Source organism: Castor canadensis, chromosome X, assembly GCF_047511655.1.
Source record: "Castor canadensis chromosome X, mCasCan1.hap1v2, whole genome shotgun sequence".
In the NCBI taxonomy this organism is placed as follows: Eukaryota; Metazoa; Chordata; class Mammalia; order Rodentia; family Castoridae; genus Castor; species Castor canadensis.
Window position 1 is genome coordinate 44,121,324 of NC_133405.1, and position 21,185 is coordinate 44,142,508.

Consider the following 21,185-nt stretch of genomic DNA (forward strand, 5'->3'; position numbering starts at 1 on the left):
CTGTGTCTGTGTTCCTATATTTCCAGCACCTATGCCTGACACATAGTTGATGCTCAGTAAATAGTTGAATGAATGAATGACAAAGAAACCGATTCCTTCTGAACTATGCACATAATAGGACCTCATCCCTGTTATGCTCCCATCCATCTAATCTCTTGCCATTCACACTGGGCCACTATCACTGAACTTTACCAAGGCTTGGGGTGGGGTGGTAGTGGAAGGAAGGTGGTTGATTAGCTAATCAAATTCAAATTCTTTGTTCCCATATTTGCTTTTGAGAGCAAACAAAGTAATGCAATCCTGGAGAAGGCAGCTCGTGGGGAAAATGTTTTCCCACCACGTGCCTCATTTGTTTCCAAACACAGTCTCCACAGGCCCCATATTTTTTGTAACGCAATTTGCACTCCCCAGCTAAACAATGCAGTCTAAAAAGGGCACTATTCTGTATGAAAAATTTTGGTCTTGATTTCCAGCCATCAATGGAATTAACCACATTTTGGCCTTGGAGAAGTTGCATTCCTGATTCTCTCTGCCATCTCACTTATAAAGGCAGAGGAGGGAAGAGGGTGCCAGGGAGAAGGCATCAGCTTGGCGTCTGTGGCATAACCACTCGGGAAATTCCATTCTCTGCAAAATCCACAAAATCCTGCCTGTAGGTCCTGTGGCTGGGGCCCACAACTAGGGACAGAGGCCACACAGCTGCTCTCTCTTTGGCCCTTTCCCCTACTACCACCAATGACAGAAATGTGCTGATGCCCAAACATCAAAAGAGATAGGAACTTTTTCCTTTAGAATCTTCTTCCCTAAAGACTTTAAGGATAGAGGAACTTTTCTTGTTTGGACAAAATCCTGACACACAAGCTCTTCCTTTGTAATGCCAAGAAGGTGATTTTTTGAAAGGTTGAACTTAAAACCACTGCCATTCTTAAAATCTTCCACTATGAAAGTGGTTTGCAAATATCTCTTAGCTATTACCTGTTTTCTAAAAATGAAACTGAATACACGAAAGACAAAAAGTTCAGCTACTCTGGATAAAGTAAGGGAGACGACCTAGACTACTGACAGCTTTATCTACCTATGTCAGCCTCTGAGGACTCTTCATGAATCCAAGGAAGTACAGAACACAACTTGAAGGTCACTGTCCTTGATTCTAAGATCCAAGATAGAGGAACATGAGGCATGTCTGCATTACTGACCTCTGCATGCCAGCCCTGCGGTCAAAGTCCAGCACATTAGAGCAGCATCATAGCCATGTGTCCAATATACAGGGAGTACCAGCAGTTGGTGGCAACTGTTCCTTACATGATTGGTCCTCCTGTGACATGTGTGTATGCCTGTGTAGGTGCATTGAAAGAAGGAGGAACTCAAAGCAGAGGGTTGAAGTGTATTGGGGCTGGGACAGGTGGCTAAGTCTTTGGTGGGGAGCTTGCAACAGCTGTAGTATGGAAAAGAGCTGAATGGTGAATGGCTCAGGAAGCTAGTGGGTCCTGCATATTTGCAGGCAAAGCTGATTCACTTGCTCATTGATTTGTTGCACAGTTATTGAGTATCTGTCATGTGTCAGGATGACTGGAACACAATCCTTGCTCTCAAGGAGCTTATAGTCTAGTGCAAGAAACAGATATGAAAACAAAGCAGTGCCAATAAATAATGAAATGACTGTAATCATTTAAAAACTATTTAGTTGGCATATCTTTAATTCTTTGGAAGTCTTGATGCCATAGTTTCACAGAATCTGTAAGTTTCAAACCATTCTTCAGACCCAGCAGGCAAGTGCTTAGCTTTGACTATCAGATTAGATGCTGTGCATTCCATCAATGAGGTTAATTTTTAAAATGTGGGATGCAAAGTTAAACAAAGGACAAAGTGCATCTTAATTTTCACTAACTTTTCACCAAAACTATTGTTTATATCCAGTTTAAGTGTGTAAGCAACAAATCACAGAAAAGCCACATACTTGTGACATTTTTATGTCAAATTAATATTGCTATAGCTCTCTCAGAATATTATTTAACCCCATAATTACTTCAAAATTATGATTGTTACTAGCCCTGCCAATAGATCTGACCAATTAATACATTAATGAAGCACAGGCATTATTCTATCATGAATTTGTTTTTATATCTTTATAACTGAATTTCAACATAACTGGCTTCTTTTAAAATTTGATGTATTTCACTTTATTTTTTTTAAATATTTTGAAAAGAGTTTCATGGGTACCATCAGATTGCTAAAGCGGGCTCTCATGTCACAAAATGGTTAAGAACTATAGTTTTAAGAGAGAGGTTTTATCAAAGAAGAAAACAACTTTCAAATACCTTAGTATCTGTGGAGGAGTGGTTCCAAGACACACAGACAGGAACTGCAGATGTGCAAGTCCTTTATTTAAAATGGTGTAGTTCTTACATACAACCCACAGATATCCTCCCCTATACTTAAATCATTTTTCTCTTACTTATAATACCTAAAACAATGTAAATCCTATGTAAATAGTTGTTATACTATATTCCTTAGGGAACAATGGCAAGGCAAAGTCTATGCATGCTGAGGACAGAGGCAGTATTTTAGACTATTTGTGATGTGCAGTTGGTTGAATCTGCAGAACCCTCAGACACAGAGAGCTGGCTGTATATTCAAAGCAAAACACAGAGTTTTACCATAAGCCATGAATGAAGAAAACTCAGTTTAGGATGTAAAGGAAGTTCTTACCTACCTAAAGAATGAGGAGCACTTTCAGGGTTGGGGATGTGGAGCTGTGCAAAGATAAGAAGGAGTGGCCAGATACCAGAGAGGCCTGGTGGAAATCACATAAGCAGGGAAGCATATTCCTCACCTGAATAGACTGGGAAGATGTGATGCCCCCTTGGAGAAGACCTGCATTCATCTTGGTGTTGTAGCAATGTGGCCCCCGGGTGTTAGGACAGCAATGGGGAAGGGAGCTATGGGCTTCGTGGAACACTTGTTTCTTCATCTGGCATGCAGAAAATCCAGAATTTGAAGTAGAGAGGACCAATGGGCCACCAGAAGCCTGTGTTTCTAATGAAGAGACTCCAAAATCAGGTGACTGTACAATCAGAAACAAATAGCTATGGCAATGGATTTTAGCAACCTGTTCAACCAATGAAGTCCCTAAACCACCAGAGCGGACATGTTACACATCACACTTCACAGAGAGATGTGGAGATTGTGTCCCAGACCAGCCACTCCACAGCTGAGAATCATGTGCACACAGAAAAATAAGCATGGATTTAAGACTCCATTCTCCCCAACTTCATAGCCCAGACACCATATTTTGTAAGGAAAGGAAGTGAAGTCAAAACATAGAATTGTGTTTCTGTACACCCCTCCCCTACCCAGCAGGGTGGAAAATTCTTGGGATAGTTTATTTCAATTCTAGAGAATATTTTGCCCATCTCAGTGCTGAGTGTACATTCCAACCCTGCTGTACGTGTTTTGGTGCTGATACAAAACTTGATTAAGAGTCACAAGAAAGGCAAAAGGAAAAGCATTCAGTTTCATGAGGGAGTGAGGTATCTCAGGAAAGGCAGCACTGAGGAGGGAACACCTGAGCTGTGCTTTGAAAGATGAATGCATTCTCTGGAGACAGGCACTTCCCTTACAAAATCAACCTTCTGGGTTGAGAAATAAACAATACATACAGTGTGATTTGAAGAGCACCAGGAAGGACCTCTAATGACCCCAAATATCACACAGAAAATTATCATCCAAGAGCTATTCTTTTGGTCTTGAATGGTTTCTAGACCAGTGCTTCTCAAACTTTAATATGAATCACTTACAGACCTTGTTATGGTGTAGATTCTGATTAAGTAGATTTGGGTTAGGGTCTGAGAGTCTGCATTTCTTTTTGTATTAGCATCATTTGAATTGTATGAAGTAAGGGGTTTCATCATCATATTTCCATACATACATATAGTGTATTTTGAATATATTCACCAGAGATTCTGAATTTCTAATGAGCTCCCAGGGGATGCTGGTGCTACTGACTGTGGGCCACACTTGGAATAGAAGATCCTAGAGTCCTTTAATATACGTTGCTATTAATAGCTAGCATTTACTGTGTCCTTATTTTGGACTGGGCATTGTGCAAAGCCCTCCAGACAATATCCTCTCATTTGCTCTTCATTACAAGCTTATGAGGAAACAGAATTTCCAGTAATCAGATTCAGAGAATTTTTTTGTAATTTGCCCAAGGTCACTGCTACGACAATGCTGAAATGGGATACAAGTTGCCTCATCTCAGACCCTAACTTAGCTGTTACTTTATTACCTCCCAGAAGGGGTAACAACTGAAGGTGACAGTTTTGGCTCTGCTTTGGTGTTTTGTTTTATTTATTTTTTTTAAAGAAGCTGGACCTTTTTATAGCAACCAGTATGTCCATTTGCTCAACCACCCCACTCATCTCCCATAGCATCCTCCAAAGCACTACCTCAGACCTCTGGGGTTCTGGGATCTTCAGTGCTTATAGCCTAGTCCCTTGAGATTTTATGAGTTGTTGCCCTTTCTGGGGACATTAGCTAATGACAGTTCATGGAGAGTGAACTCAGCATGGGATGGAGATTCCATCAAGAACATCAGAAGCAGAAGAGCCATCAAAACAGAGAAGGGAGTGCAGAGACACAGTCACACCCACCTGCTCAGTTTGTTCCATCTCGATAATGTCTTCCCTGAAGCTTATCTGGGTTTACCTGGTTTCTAACCCTTTTTCCTCCCCATTGATTTGAGGCCCTGTTCCTAAGAACAATCTTTGAAAGCATCTAGTCCCATGGTTTTAAAACTTTGCTCTGTAGAACCTCGAGCTCCTCTAGGTTCAGCCACCCTTCAGTCACATCACTGGGTAGGGAGAAAGAGTAGCGGGAGTCAGTCAGCAGAGACTAGTGACTAAGCTGTCACACAGCAGAGCCTGAGACCCTAAGAAGCTGGGAGTTCCTACTGTTAGTTTTGTTCCTGATCATCCTGACATAGGTATTCTCAGTTCTCCTCTGCTGCGAGCAGCCTGAAGCTATTATGCCTCTTGGTTTCTGATGTGGGCTGTGGAATGTTCCCCACCACCTGTCTGACCCTGGCCATCTTGCCTTCCTCAGGCAGGGGAGACCTTCTGTTCTAAAACTCAAGAGCTTCTTGAAATCAGCACTGGATAACTATTTCACTTATGCACTAGACTTTGTTGTGTTTTTCAACTCTAGGAAAGTCTCCGATCATCTTCTAGTCTCTTCTACTCATCTATTGGCGCATATAACCCCTCCTTAGAGAGGCCCTCCCCGACCATCCTACCTAAAGATTCCCATACCCTACTTTGTTTTCTTCACAGCACTCATCACCGCCTGCCTTTACGCATTTCTTGCCTCTCTCCTCAATAAACATTAAGTGCTTACTCACTACTGTTTCCTTCAAAACCTAAACCATTGCTGGGCACAATGGATGCTCAATAAATATTTGTTCAATGAATACATAGATGAATGAACTCCATTCCCATTTAACCACAGACTTATTAATTAGCTTTATGGACTTTCTCTTTTCATAGGAGGACATATAACATGAGCTTGGGTGTTCCCTGGAACAGAACGTGTAGTGCCTCAATAACTAACAGAATGAAAGGGAGATGCAACAGGAAGAAAGATTTGGTTGATGTATTTTTCTGTATGAGGGCATTGTGGACACCCACTCCAGGACAGTAGAAGAGTAAAATCAGAATCATTTTAAAAGCACTAAAGCACTTTTCAAATTCCACATACAGGGTTCACATTTTTAAATTATTTGCAAATTTACAAAATTATAAAGGGAAAGTGTGAAAAAGAAAGGTTTTCGTAATACAAATTATGAAAAAGACATGAGTTTTTGTTTATTGGAAGGTCAGCATGAACTGTAACATTGCAAGCAGCACTGAACTGGCAGTTCCTCGGGGCACCTCACTAGAAAATTCTGTGACTCTAAGCCTGCACAGTCCCACAGCATGTGGGCACGTGATCTGGCTATTCAACAGCTCTTTCCTAAGGAGTGCTTCTCACGAAAGAAAATGCTGCTCAAATTGTTTTCTCCATTGTAAAAAAAAAAATGCCATGGAAATTACCAAACCACAACGGAGTTGTAGTCGACGAGTTTTGAATGAGTATTAACAAGAAGAGGGTGCCAAGAAACAAAGGCAACGTTCCCTCTCCCTCCATCCCCATGCTGATCACTTTCCATTTTTCAAAACAATGGCTCCTGTGCAGGGGCATTTAATTTATGCAAATCTGCAGCAGTTCATAGGTGGAACTGGCACAGCAAGGGGCCGCAGAAGGCAGACATTGATGTTCTAATTGAAATTCTGTCCCCTCTGGCTGAGGCGAATGTAAAGTACTTCATATACAATCTGGGCTGCATCCATTAGTGTTCAAACCTGCTGCCAGGTGAGGAGAACCACATGCTGACCGGCTTTGACATGACTTTTAAAAATCACTGTTGAAAAATACGCAAATAATATCTGCTCACTGGGAAAAGAATGGGTAGAATATAAATAAGCCAGGTCATAAAAATGACCAAAACCTCAGGGATAGTTACTGCTAATATGTTAATATTTCAGACCTTTGTCCAAGCTTATGTAGATACACACAATTTTCCAAGCTGGAAATTGAAATGTACTTTTTTTCACTTAGCACTATATCATAAAGATTCTTCCTTGTCAAGAGATGAAGATAGATTAAAGTGGATGGTTTCCAATTTTTCATTATATAAACATAGATGCAGTAAACATAGCTGCAAATCAAATATTTAATTATTTATTTAGGATAATTATGTAAATTAGGATTGCAGGGTCAAAATATATGTACACTTTAAGATTTATGATACTATCTCTTTAGTGACAATATTTGGTATTATCACACAATAATTATTATTGCTACTATTTTCATATAATTATATTATAATCAAGTTACTATTATTACTACTACAGTTATGTGAGCAGCAAACACTGAGATTTTATTACAGGTCAAACACTGTTGGAAGCATTTTATACTTATTGCCCTACTTAATCCCCACCAAGGTCCTATGTGATAGGCACTATGATGCCCATTTTACAGATGAAAAAGCTGAGGTAGAAATATGTTAAATAACCAGTTAAAGTTACACACCTAGAGTTCAGTATAGAACTTAGAGGCCATATAGCCTATAATTATAATATCATCTTTGTAAATTTTATAAGCCAAAAATCAACCATAAGCTTTTAAGTTCTAGCCCACAGCCGGAATTATAGTTATTTTCTCAGGTTTCCCAATTTGTCTTCTCTCAGATACCCCTCATCTTTTGTTCATTAAAGCAGGAACCTTATCAGGGAGTTTGCTACCAATTTCTTAGCCTGAAAAGACAAAATAACAAATATAAAACTTTTAATTTTTAAAACAAAAATACAATTGAAAACCATTAGAAAATACAGTCAGTGGTTCTGCTTTGGCATCGGTGCCAACTGCTAGTGACAATCTGGTACAAATGCATTCTTATTTGGACAGCAATTCTTATATTTCAAAAAAATCCCCCATGGCATCAATTCTCTCTTGATCTTCTCTCAGCTAATTTTGTATTTATTTTTTTTTTCATTTTTCTTTTATTATTCATATGTGCATACAAGGATTGGTTCATTTCTCCCCCCTGCCCCCACCCCCTCCCTTACCACCCACTCCACCCCCTCCCGCTCCCCCCCCTCAATACCCAGCAGAAACTATTTTGCCCTTATCTCTAATTTTGTTGTAGAGAGAGTATAAGCAATAATAGGAAGGAACAAGGGGTTTTGCTGGTTGAGATAAGGATAGCTATACAGGGCATTGACTCACATTGATTTCCTGTGCGTGGGTGTTACCTTCTAGGTTAATTCTTTTTGATCTAACCTTTTCTCTAGTTCCTGGTCCCCTTTTCCTATTGGCCTCAGTTGCTTTAAGGTATCTGCTTTAGTTTCTCTGCATTAAGGGCAACAAATGCTAGCTAGTTTTTGAGGTGTCTTACCTATCCTCACCCCTCCCTTGTGTGCTCTCGCTTTTATCATGTGCTCATAGTCCAATCCCCTTGTTGTGTTTGCCCTTGATCTAATGTCCACATATGAGGGAGAACATACGATTTTTGGTCTTTTGGGCCAGGCTAACCTCACTCAGAATGATGTTCTCCAATTCCATCCATTTACCAGCGAATGGTAACATTTCGTTCTTCTTCATGGCTGCATAAAATTCCATTGTGTATAGATACCACATTTTCTTAATCCATTCGTCAGTGCTGGGGCATCTTGGCTGTTTCCATAACTTGGCTATTGTGAATAGTGCCGCAATAAACATGGATGTGCAGGTGCCTCTTATTTTTAAACTGCTAATGTTTGCAAGCAGGTATCATTGGGAGTTCACTAGTGTTGAGGTGGCCCTGTTTCCTGTGCTTCTCATGGTGAAGGTTGTGAGCACTAACCTTCCTTTTCACACTTTGAACACTGAAGCAGTTTGAACTTCAGCTCTGTTCAAAAGAGCAGAAGGACTTGGAGTTGCATTGTGTTTTCACAAATACAAGCCATGTGATAAGACACAGCCTCTCCATGGCTTTATTCACTTCATTTATAAGAGGAAGGTAATAAATGACACCTGATTCACTGGTATTTCTTGTAAGATTAAATGAGAACATTGTTATAAAACACTTAGAATATGAGTTACTATCATTAGAGACTCTGTGTTACCTATTTGTCAGGAGAACAAACTTTGGAGTCAAAACTTCTATATCTAAATCTTGGCTTTGATCTTTTTAGTTGTGTGATTTTTGCACCTCAGTCTCTTCATTGGAAATCTGAAGTATCTACGTTATAAGGTTTGTATGAAAATTCAATGAGTTAATTTATGTAAAGTGTTTAGAAGAGTGCCTGACACATAGTAAATGTTGACTATTAATACTGCTGTTGATATTATTAAAGTACTATAAGTCCTACTTTTAAAACATGAAATGTTGATGAGAATGTGAAGAAACAGGAAAACTCATACTTTGCTTGATGTGAATAGAAAATGGTGCAGCCACTGTGGAAAAACAATTTGTTGGTTTTTCAGTAAGTTTCTTCAGTAGAATTACCATAGGACCCAGCAATTTTCCTCCTTGGCGTATACTCAAAAGAAATGGAAGTGCCTATTGAAACAAAAATCCTGTACACAAAGGATCACAATAGCATTATCTACAACATATATAAACAACCCAAATGCCCATCAACTAATGAATGGACAAATAAAGTGAGTCATATTCAAACAATGGATTTTACTTGGCCATAAAAAGAAATGGATAACCAATAACATGCTATAACATGGATAAACTTTAAAAGCATTATGCTGAATAAAAATAACCAATCACTAAGGAGTACATATTGCATGATTCCACCGAAATGTCGAGACTAGGTAAGTCAATAGTGACAGAAAGTAGATTAGTGGTTGCCTGCATCTGGAGCAGGGACTGCAGAGGAGGATGGGAATGGGAATGGCTGCCAATGTTTATGCAGTTTCTTTTATGTTTTTAACTTGTTATAGTCATTTCCCAAGGATTTGATTGCAAATGCTCCAGAAAGATCAGAACCGGAATGACAAAAAAAATCTTAGAATAGGCAGGATTAAAATTTTGAAAAAAACAGTTTAGCAACTAACAGAACAGTGTAGTTACTTCCGTTGCATACAGCATTTTAGAATAATTGTTATGATCGACAGAGTTGCATCACACCATCAACTTCTCCTTGCTATAGTCAGGAATATGCACTGACTGCCCAAATGGCAGTCCTCCCCACCTGAATGGCGCTGACCATAAAAAGCAGACATTTATGCAATTTCTTTCTGGGATAATAAAAGTGTGAAAAATTTGATTGTGATAATTATTGAAAAACTCTGAATACACTAAAAAGACATTGGATGATTTGTATAGTAGGTATCCTGTATCTCAATAAAGTTGGGTTTTTATAGGCTTGTATAGGTGAGAAGGATTAGGTTTCCCTCATAGCACTTTCCTGGCAATGTCATTCAAATCAGAGGGGTCTTTTGTGATCATAATAAGATGATCAGATGAAAGATTGGTCCTTTCCTGAGCAGCATTAACCAAATGTACCATGGCTTACTGAGATCTTTGTAATCAAGTCATATATTTTGAGTCTTATTACAGCCATGGAGATTGTCATTGTCCTGTGGGCTACTATATATATTCAGGATAATTTTGTGCTATGAATGAATCATAATGGAGACCAAAAAACTTCTTTATCTTTTTTCCATTGTATCTGTCAGGCATGTAGGAGGTGCTCAGTAAATATATGATGAATAAGTAAGCTGATGATTGAATAGGCAAGGCAACATGAGTTGTGACAAGATTTTGTAGCCAGACAACGTAGACACTAGTCCCATCTCTACAACACCCAGCAAGTCATTGAATTATATCAACTAAATTTCTTTTAAAACAAGGAAAACAGTGTTTCCTTTATCAGTGTAGATTTTAACTGAGATAATACCTGACATATGATAATTAATGTTAGTGCCCTTCCCTTTTCTTCTACTACGTAGAGAAGCTTTAGGGTACTGGAGTGTTCACTGCTGATAAATAGCTTTGTGTTAAATCCTGACGTGGCAATAAACATGAGAAGTGACACTTTTCTAAGCATAAGCTCAGTGTCATGATGTATCTGTATTCTATCAGGGAAGCTGGAAATGAAATCCAAACCCATAAAATGCCAGAATTGGGAGGGCTCTTAGTAAGAGATCATCCTGTCCAAGCACTGTACCTGATAGAGAATCTTCAAATGCTACAATATTGGTGGGCCATTTGAAGACTCTGGGTTAATAAAAATGAACGGGCAAAGAAATGGCTGGCAAGGTAGATGGCAGACATCTGGGGGACAATCACTGAGAAATTCCAGGAGTGATTCATTGTTCTCACTCCTGAAAAGTCCCCTGTGATACTTGACAGCTTAATCGTCATGTGTGTATTTATATGGGGTGAGTCAAAGGTTACTGTAAAAGAGAGAACTGCTACAGGAACAGGTGTTGATCTTCAACCTTCTAAATATATTAGCCAAAGCAGAATGTCCACAGTAGAGAAAAACAGCCAGCATATTTACAGGGCTATGTTTACACTTACACTTGAAGGACCAAGTTTTAACTCTGCATTCAATATTGGGTCTTTTTTTCCTCTTATAAATGAAGTGAATAAAGCTATAGAGAGGCTTCCCAGTGTCCCATGAAACGTGGTATACAGCTAAAATAGACAATGTCTCCATTTATCTAGGTCCTGAATTGAGAATCAAACTGTTAGCTAATGAAGGAAACACTAGAGTCATTTGGAAACTAAATAAAGATAATTAATTCATTAATTTTTTCCATAGTTGATGTTAAGTGTGACAGATGTGTCTATTTATTATAAGGATAAAGTATATGTCATGAATTCTGTCTATTTATAAAATACACAGAAGTATGAAGGGTGACACTAGAAACCTAAGAAGGAAACAACACTGGGAGGCAGTACAACCTGGTGGTTAAGAGCCGGGTAGTTAAAAGCAGTCAAGATCAAAGCTTAGGCTGATGCAGAAAGTAATCCAACATCCCATCAACACACACACCACAAACTCACACATCCCAAACATATGGAAATGTCTGATACTTAAAGTATAAGTGCATATTTGAACTTGAAAGCAAGAGAGGGAATATCCAGATACCAGAAACAAACAAACAAAAATTCCCCAAATTGTAGTTTGATTTGAAGACTACTGGCTCAAAGGGATAACTGAACCGGATACAGTTCTAGGATAAGATAAGTTTAATGCTTAAAAGAGAATTGGAGTCAAAGTTGCAAATTCAGTGTATGGCAGAGAGTGATAAGGTGATTGGGTTGAACACAATCAAAGTACAATATTAACTGATCTCCCCTTCTTCCTGGATGAGTGATCAGATGACTAAATATTAATGTCAGCGTCCTTGAACAGGAACAGTGTTTGGCTACTGCTTCTGTTTGAAATGATGCTGTGTTTGGATTGAGATCCGAAACTTGGAAGTGCTACTTAACATCTCCTCTCTTCCATAGGACTCTCACCATTCAAACACGACAGATTTGGTTAAAAAAAAATCTATATCTATATCTATCTATCTATCTATCTATCTATCTATCTATCTATCTATCTATATACCCTGTTATTATTTCTTGCCTTCATTCTGTAATCTTTGTATGGATTCAATGGTTGTGTGCTTTTTTGTTTTGTTTTGTTTTGAATCCTATCTAAGAAAGTGCATTTCTTTACAGAACTGTGTCATGTCATCCTTTGTGCCCTCTGTTAGAAAAGTAGAATAAGATTCAATGCCTTCATAATTGTATTTACTAGTATTACAGATGTAGGACAGTACTGTATCATACCTCTGTGAATGTAAACTATCTTGTACCTGCTTTATGATATGTAGTACTGACCATGCTTTATCAGAGATGTTTTTAAAGATGTTACTTTAGAAGGTTTTCATCCCAGATGATGATTGAGAAGCAAATAAAAATATAGTGCCAGGTACCACAACAGTAATAGAACTTTGCTGTTTTCTGGGGTTTTTTGAATTTTATTTTTATTTAATGGAGTGTGCTAGATGTCTGTATTAATTTTGTTTAGAAAACTGTAGAACCTAGAAATGCTATTCATGCTATTGATGCCATTATAGTTCTTTGTATATAAATATAAATATATATTATATATATAATTTGAATTTTGAAAAACTTTAGATGTGCTGTCAACTTTGGAAAAAAGCATCCCAGTTTACTGCATTGAGTTACCATTGTATGGAAATTAATAGCCATATTGTTCTAGAAAATTAAACTTACTTTTTTTCCATTTCTACAGGGTAATGCATCATGTTCAGTATGTAAGGTTTTATCTAATGGGTTTAGTTATAGAAACTAATAAGGTATTCCCTAAAGAAAAAAGAATTAGTGTTCCTGGGGAAAAGGGGGTAATGGTAAGGATTTCGCCTTTGAAAAATTACTATACTGCAGATGGACAGGAATTATATGGTCCCTGCTCCAAATCAAAGGATGGAAATGAAGTCAATATGAAAAATGTATGCATCTACATGATGTGATGTGAGACAAGAAGAAAAGAAACAAAGAAAAAACATGGCAATCAGAAAACACAAAATAATATATCAATAGGTACAATAAATATAAATGGATTAAAACACCTCTTTGAAGATAGAGACACTCAGTTTAGATATGAAAAAATCAGATATATGTTGTCTACAAGAAACATGCCTAAGGACCAAGCATGATGCTCCATGCCTATAATCTCAGCTACTCACAATATTACACATACTCACAATATGTATATCTCTATGGTAGTGACATAAAAGAAGAACCCACCAAACTGAGATCTATACCATGACCCTTCTCTGAAGATTCATCTATAAATGCAAATCAACGCACAACAAAATCTCAATAGTATTTTTGGTACAACTTTTGGTTCTAAATTTTGTATAGAAAGACAAAGATCCAAATGTAGCCAAGAAAAATTTATAATACCAATAAAACCTGAACTTGCCTGCCAAATAACATGGACTTTTATAAAACCATAATAATTTTAAAATGTATTATTTGCACATGAACAGTCAAAAACAGAACAGAAAATAAAGCCCAGTAATAGATTTGTGCATGGACTGGAATTTCACAAGTGACGTAACTAGCTTTGCAGATCAGTAGAGAAAGAATATATTGTCCAGTAAATGGGATGGGGATAAGTGAATTTATACAGGAAAAAAATAACTAGACCCTTTTCTTTCACCATACATGGGACATAAATTCTAGACATATTAAAAACTTAAATTGGAAAAATAAAATTTTAAATTATTGAAAGAACATGTAGATGAATATTACTATGACCTCAGTATTTCTAAAACAAAAACACAAATCAAGGAAAGACTGACAGGTTAGACAAATCAAAATTTAAAACCAGAGGGGAAAGGAGAGAGTGATAGTGGGTGAATATTATAGAAGTACATTTTATATATATATATATGAAAACAGCACAATGAAACCCACCAAAAACTGTTAGAAAGGAAGGGGAGAAGAGGGAGAGTGGCTCAGAAAGAGTATCATAGATGGGGTGAATTTGATCAAAGTATATGATATGCATGTTGTAAGTCACAACAAAACTCCTTTGTACAATTAGTTTATGCTAATTTTTAGAAAGAACAAAAAGTAAAAGGATTAAAATGAAAAAATTAAAGCCTATCTATAATGATAGAAAAAAAAACAATAGGAAAAGGTATTTGAAATATATGCAATCAGTAAAGAATTTGTATCAATAACATGTAATGAAATTCTGATCAACAAGAAAAATAAAAGTATTCCAATAGAAAAAAATGCACAAAAGTTCTGAACAGGAAATTCACTTGAGAAAACTATCTACTGGCAAAATAAAGAAGAGGACAAGGAGGAGGAGCAGAGATATTTTGAAATTTATCTATAATCAATTAATATTTTTTGCAATGCTGGGGATCAAATTGAGGTTCTTGAGAATGCTAGGCAAGGGCTCTACTACTGAGATAAATCTCCAGTCCTGTTTGTTTGTCTGTTTGTGACAGGGTCCTGCTATATAGTCCATGCTAGCCTCAAACTCTCAAACCTCCTGCTTTTCTGTCTCCCGAGTACTGGGATTAAAGACATGAGCCACCATTCTTTTTTTTTTAATGAAATATAATTTGACACCCATCACATGCATATATAGTAGTACACACACTTTGAAGAACAATTTGGCAGTTAAAATTGGTGGTATGGCTCAAGTGGTAAGAGTGCCTGCCTAGCAAGCTTGAGGCTCTGAGTTCAAACCCCAGTGCCACCAAAGAAAAATTATTTTTCTGTAAAGCGTTTTTTTTATTGTGTTTTTCCACACATGTATATAATGTACTTTGATCATATTCACTCCCCTCTAATTCTCTCTCCTTTCCTCCCACTCTTGCTGGTTTTTCCCAGAAAAGTACTGCTTTTCTACTTATATCATACACAGACACAGACACACACACACACACACACACACACACACACACATCCAGTCTAGATTCTGCATATGAGAAAAAAATATGATGTTTGTCTTTCTCAGTCTGGTTTATTTCACTTAATATTCTCTCATTCTACCCATTTTTCTGCAAATGACATAACTTCATTCTTCTTTACAGCAGAATAATATTCCTCAATGCATATATGCCACATTCTCATTATCCATTCTTCAGTTGAGGGACATCTAGGCCAATTTCATAACTTGGCTGTTATGAATAGGGCTGCAGTTAACATGGGTGTGCATGTGTCTCTATTGTATGCTACCTGGCATCTCTTTCATCTTCATTCTTTTTAAATTAAATGTTTTAGTTTTAATTGATAAATATATATGGGTGGGATACAATGTTGAGTAATATATACATTGTGTAATGATTATATTAAGCTAATTAACATAGCTATCACCTCAGATATTATCACTTTTTATGCTGGAACATTTAAGATATATTCTTTTAGCAATTTGGTGATATATGTGATTATTAACTATGGCAACTGTATTGTGCTATATTTCTCAAAAACTTATTCCTTCTGTCCAACCAAAATTCTTTATCCTTCCACCAACATCTCTCCCATTTCCTCCTCTCCCCTAGTTCTGGTGACTACTATTCTACTCTCTACTTCAAGTTTAACTTTTTTAGATTCCACACGTAAGATCATCTACCATTTCTGTTTTTCTATGCTTGGCTTATTTCAATTAGTATAGCATCCTCTGTGTTCATCTGTGTTGTCCCAAATGACAGAATTTCCTTTTCTTCTAAGTCTTTATAATGTGTATACATGTATCTGCTGATGGACACCAAGGTTGATTTCGTATCTTCCAATTGTGAATAATGCTGCAATGAACATAATAGTTTCACATATTTCAGATTTATAACTAGCAGTGGGATAGCCTGATCATATTGCAATTGTATTTTTAGTTTTTTGAGGAACTCCACACTATTCTTTGTAGTGGCTGCACCAATTTATGCTCTCACCAGTATTGTATGATGCTTTTTTTTTCTCCACATCCTCTCTAACACTTGTCATCTTTTGTGGTTTTGATAGCAACCATTCTAACTAGAGTGATAGGAGAGCCCTCTGTGATTTCAATTTGCACTTTTCCTAGCATGTTGAGCATTCATATGTCTGCTTTTGAGAAATCTGTGCAAATCTTCTCTCCACTCTCTGGATTGTCTTTTCACTCTGTCAATTGGTTCTTTTGGTATGCTAAATCTGTTTCATTTGATGCAATCTCTTTGGTCTATTTTTTTTTCAATGCTTGTGCTTTTGGGATCATATTTTAAAAAGTCATTTCCAAGAACAATATCATGGAGTGTTCATCTATGTTTTCTTCTGGTAATTTTACACTTTTGGATCTTACATTTAACCCCTTTATCCATTTTGACTTGCTTTTTTGCTTATGGTGTTAGATAAAGACCCAATTTCATTGTTCTGCTTGTGGAGATCCAGTTTTCCCTTTGCCATTTGTTGAGGAGGCTCCCCTTTCCCCAAGTGTGTTCTTGGCATCTTTACCAAAAATCAATTAACCATAAATTTGTGGTTTTGTTTCTGGCACTCTACCCTGTTCCATTGCTTGATATGTCTGTTTTTAAGACATTGGGGAATCTTAAATGCATGTTATCACATGAAAGAAACCAATCTGAAAAGGCTACAGACTCTATAATTCTAGCTCTGGAAAAGGCAAAACTATTGAGACAGTGGTTGTCAGGGGTTGGAGGAGGGAGGGGAAGGAGGAATCAAATAGGTGGAGCACAGAGGATTTTTAGGGCAGTGAAACGTATACAATACTATAATGGTGGAGGCATGTCATTATACAATTGTTCAAGTCTTAGAATATGCAACACTAAAAGTGATCTTGGTATAAACTATGTACTTTCAGTGATAACGATGTGTGAATGTGGGGTTATCAATTATACCAAACATTCACTTTGGTATACTTGGAGTTGTATCAAGAGAAGCTGTGCTTATTTGGGAAAAGAGGATTATGCGGACTCTTTGTCCTTTCCGGTCAATTTTGCTATGAACCTAAAACTGCTCAAAAAATGAAGTCTATTTTAATTTTTTAATACAGACAAATGAATTATAGACTTTCTAGTCACATAGGCTTAGACTTACACCTTTAATGAATACTAGCTATATAACCTTGGACACTGTTTAGGTTCTTTGAATCTCAGTTTTCTTATTTTCTCAATAAATATATCTCATAAGACAATATCGCGCTGGGCATGGTAGCACATGCCTATAATCCCACCATTTGGTGGAGGCAAGAGGATCATGAGTTCAAGGCCAGCCTGGGCAACATAGTAAGACTCTGTCTCAAAACAAAATCACACAAAAAATTTTAAAGTTAGTATCAACACAGTGCCTGGAACATACTATAATCAATCATAGCCTTTGTTATTGTCAGAGTCTCATGGAGCTCAAATTGTGCAGGGTCCTCTGCCAGTAACCTAATTTAATGTCTAGTTTTTCACATAATTAAAAGTTTGTGTTCATAGTAATTAAGCCTATCAATTCTAGTTGTAGCACTCAAGAAGAATTTTATCATCCTTATATTAATACTTCAAGAGAAACAGATGGGAATGTAAAAGTTGGGATATGGTCCCAATTCTACAAATAAATAACTGGGTGCCCTTGAACATTCTGCTTTCTTGCCTCCTGTAAGAGAAAAGAAGTAATTCCTACCCCACCCAAGTTGCAAGGTTGTTGTGAAGGGCAGTATCAAATAATATGCCTGGTTATGGTTTGAAACTCTAATAGGCTATACAATGGAAGGGATTAATAGAAGAAATGTTTTAGGCTGCGTTAGGAAAAATGCCGCTCACAAAGAAAGCTCATGAGAAAAGTCTCACATCCATACAGCAAAGTTTAATGGCAGGCACAAACTGCCAGGCTGGCAGGGGAAAAGATGGCACAGCCCAGAGTCTGGGCAAGGAGTGGCTTTTATAGAAGGGGGAGGTTAAGGAAGTTAGCACATGGGTGGTAGTCTCTGGCAGGGGTGGGGCTGTCTTACAGCACGAGAATTGCTGTTAAGGGGTGGGGCTGCCATTCACAAAATGGCAACATTATTACTCTACCTTTCCCCATTTTTCTTTAATAATGGTGAGGGTAGGGACTGGGGATCAGGAATTGGGGTAAAGCATCAGTCTCTTTAGCTGCTTCCTGCTGGCAGGGGGCATTGTATGGGGCAGGATCCTCAGGTTCCTGCGTCCTGGTGGGGGCCCTCATAGCAGTCCTCTGGATGGTTTTGGAGAGGTTGGTATCCCTGGAGGTACAACTGGTTAAACTTTTGATTAGCGATAGCAGACATGTAGTATGATGTAAGGGAGGAAGCTTAAGAATAGGAGAGCAAGAAACATAGGCATTAGGATGGGCATTGGTCAGGCGAACCACTGTGAAATGTTGTTCCCTACACAATTTCAAGAGTCCTCCAATTCCCTTCTCCATTTTTCTAATTGTTCCTTGAGAGGTGTCACCACTGGGGGATCCCATTGAGCTTGACAGCAGTGGGTGTCATGAGAATGACCAGATGAGGGCTGGTCCACAGAAGTTTCAATGGAGAGAGAAGAAGATCCTTTAAGAAAACAAGATCCCTTGGTTTAGCAGAAATTGTTATAGGGTGGGGCAGGATCTGGTCTGCATGCTCTCCGAGAAGTTCCCTGAGAAGGTTAAGATAAGGCAGGTAGTCAGCCAGAGGAGGAGAGTCTGTTGGAGGCAAGTTTTCTAAGAGAGATGGGTGGCCATGCATTATTTAAGACCCAAATAGGAATATTAGGAGGAGCATAAAAAGGTGTCTGCTAAGGGACTGCATACCTAGGCATCTAAATTCTGTAACTCCCAGGAAAGCTTTAAGCTGCCTTATGGTATGGGGGAGTGGGAAACAGAGGATTGGATTGATTCCCTCTTGACTCAGGGAGTGAGTTTGTCTCTTTAAGAACACACCTAGGTAGGTGACCTGTGGGAGGCAGGGGCTGTCAGGATTTAGGTTAAATGTAACACCTTTGGGTAAAAGAGAGTTTTAGCTCATTTTATATATAACTTTGTAAATGTTTGTACCATATTTAAAGTCTAGACACCAAACACAGTTACAAGGTGGTCATTTAAGAGACCGTTGCATGAGCAAATACATAAATGAACTCTGATTTAGTAGTACTTAAAGTTTGACAAGATCAACAGAAAACACAAATAATTTCTTTGATAAAATCTTTTTCTGTGATGGTTTTTTGTAGATATTACTCAGAGCAGAACAATATTAAGATAACCTTGTTATTTTATAGACATAGATAATTTGATTTTAGTTTGATATGACCCTAAAAATTTTTTAGGCAACTCTAAGATTATATTCAACTTTAACTTTATTTTACATCAAAGCTTTTTATTATACACTCTTAAAACTTACTCAGACCTTTATTTAACATACTAAACCCTTCAATGGCTTGTCTTTATTCCTCCTATTTGAAATAATCTTTAGGATGAACACTTTTTTACAAAAATCCTTTCTCATCTAAAAACATTCCTTTTTCCTTTAACCTTTCAAAAAATACATTCACTACCTATCTATATCCTTTCCAGTTGTTTACTTTGTACATGTATTTTAAAATTAACATTTATAAAAATTTTAAATTTATCATAGGGGCTGAAGCAACTAATTAGTAGCCCTTGTTTTTTATGGAATTTATGATAGGCATAAGGCCTTATCATTCCCCAGAGGGGCTTGAGGGGATATTGTTTTGGGTGTGGAAATTGTGAGGGATTTTTGAGTTTTATTTGAATAGGGAGGGCCATCCTAGTTCATCCTACACTCATCTCATCAGTCCACACTGTGGAATCTATTTGCTCCTGAAGGAGGGGGCAGTAGAAATAGCTGCCTGGGGGAAGGAGAATTTGAGTTTTTAGTTGAGATAGTAAATCCTGTCCCAGCAGGGACATTGGAGCTTTAGGTACTATGAGGAAACAGTGACAGAAGAGGAGGTCTCCCAAAGAGCAGGCCAGAGGCCTGGAAAAGTAGCACTCTAGGGGCTAGCCAGATTTGCCCCAAACAACAACTTTCGTCATTGGACTGGGAACCCAGAGAGAAAGGTACAACAGAGAAATGAGCTCTACTGTCTAGCCGGAAAATGATCTTTTGTTTTTCTGCCGTAATGGCTACCATGAGGCTCCTCAACATTGATGCCAAGAAGTGGAGTGTGGACAGGGGGCCGGGACCCATCTATCCATAGGAGGTGGCACCTTGCCTTCCATCTGGAGATGGGGGCACTTAGACCTCCAGTGGCTACCCTTGCAGAGAGGGCAGGGTCCTGGTTGGGGGCGGGGTTGTCATAATGGCTACCATGAGGCTCCTCAACATCGATGCCAAGAAGTGGAGTGTGGAGGGGGGCCAGGACCCACCAATCCATAGGAGGTGGCACCTTGCCTTCCATCTGGAGATGGGGGCACTTAGACCTCCAGTGGCTACCCTTGCAGAGAAGGCAGGGTCCTGGTTGGGGGTGGGGCTGTCTCCCGGGCTGTCCCCATTAAGCATTTTCTGCAGAAGCGCCCCTCCTCTCCACCATGGTAGCAAACTCAAGATTCAGGCCCCAGTCAGGTGGGGACAGCAATGAGGACACGTCTCTTATCTTTCTCTCTGTTAGTAAGGTCCCGGACATACAGACATAGCTATAAATACAGATATGGCTAGCTGTATTACTTGGTTCAATGACTTTTTCCCTTCAGCCACAGTCTTTGAGTTTTTTACGAATATCTGGGGCTGACTGTTAGAAATTTATCTTTGAGGAGAACCTCTCTCACCTGTGACTCTGGGTCCACCATGGTATGTTTTCTGAAAGCCTTTTTAAGATGTTGTAGAAAGGTAAAGGGATTTTCTTTAGGACGTTGCTGTAAAGTTGTTATTTTACATTGACACCTGATACTCTGGAGAGCAGAAACTGAGGAAACTGAGGGCCTCAGTTTCCTCACTTGAAGAATGAGGGATCTGGTCTAGGTTAAACAACTTTCTTTCACTACAAGATGCCTGAAGTGACACTAATGCCACTTATCTTCTTTACCATTTTTTTTTATTTAATAATGCTGGGGAATTAAACCCAGGGCTTTGCACATGCTGGACAGACATTCTCCCATTGAGCTACTTCCT

The 21,185-nt window shown here is 38.3% G+C and overlaps 1 non-coding gene across 1 annotated transcript; it reads left to right on the top strand.

Moving 5' to 3' along the window:
* The first annotated feature begins 14,769 nt into the window (after window positions 1–14,769).
* On the top strand, window positions 14,770–14,843 carry Trnaa-agc (transfer RNA alanine (anticodon AGC)). The gene has a single exon. It is a non-coding gene; the product is annotated as a tRNA-Ala (tRNA).
* The last annotated feature ends 6,342 nt before the right edge of the window (window positions 14,844–21,185 follow it).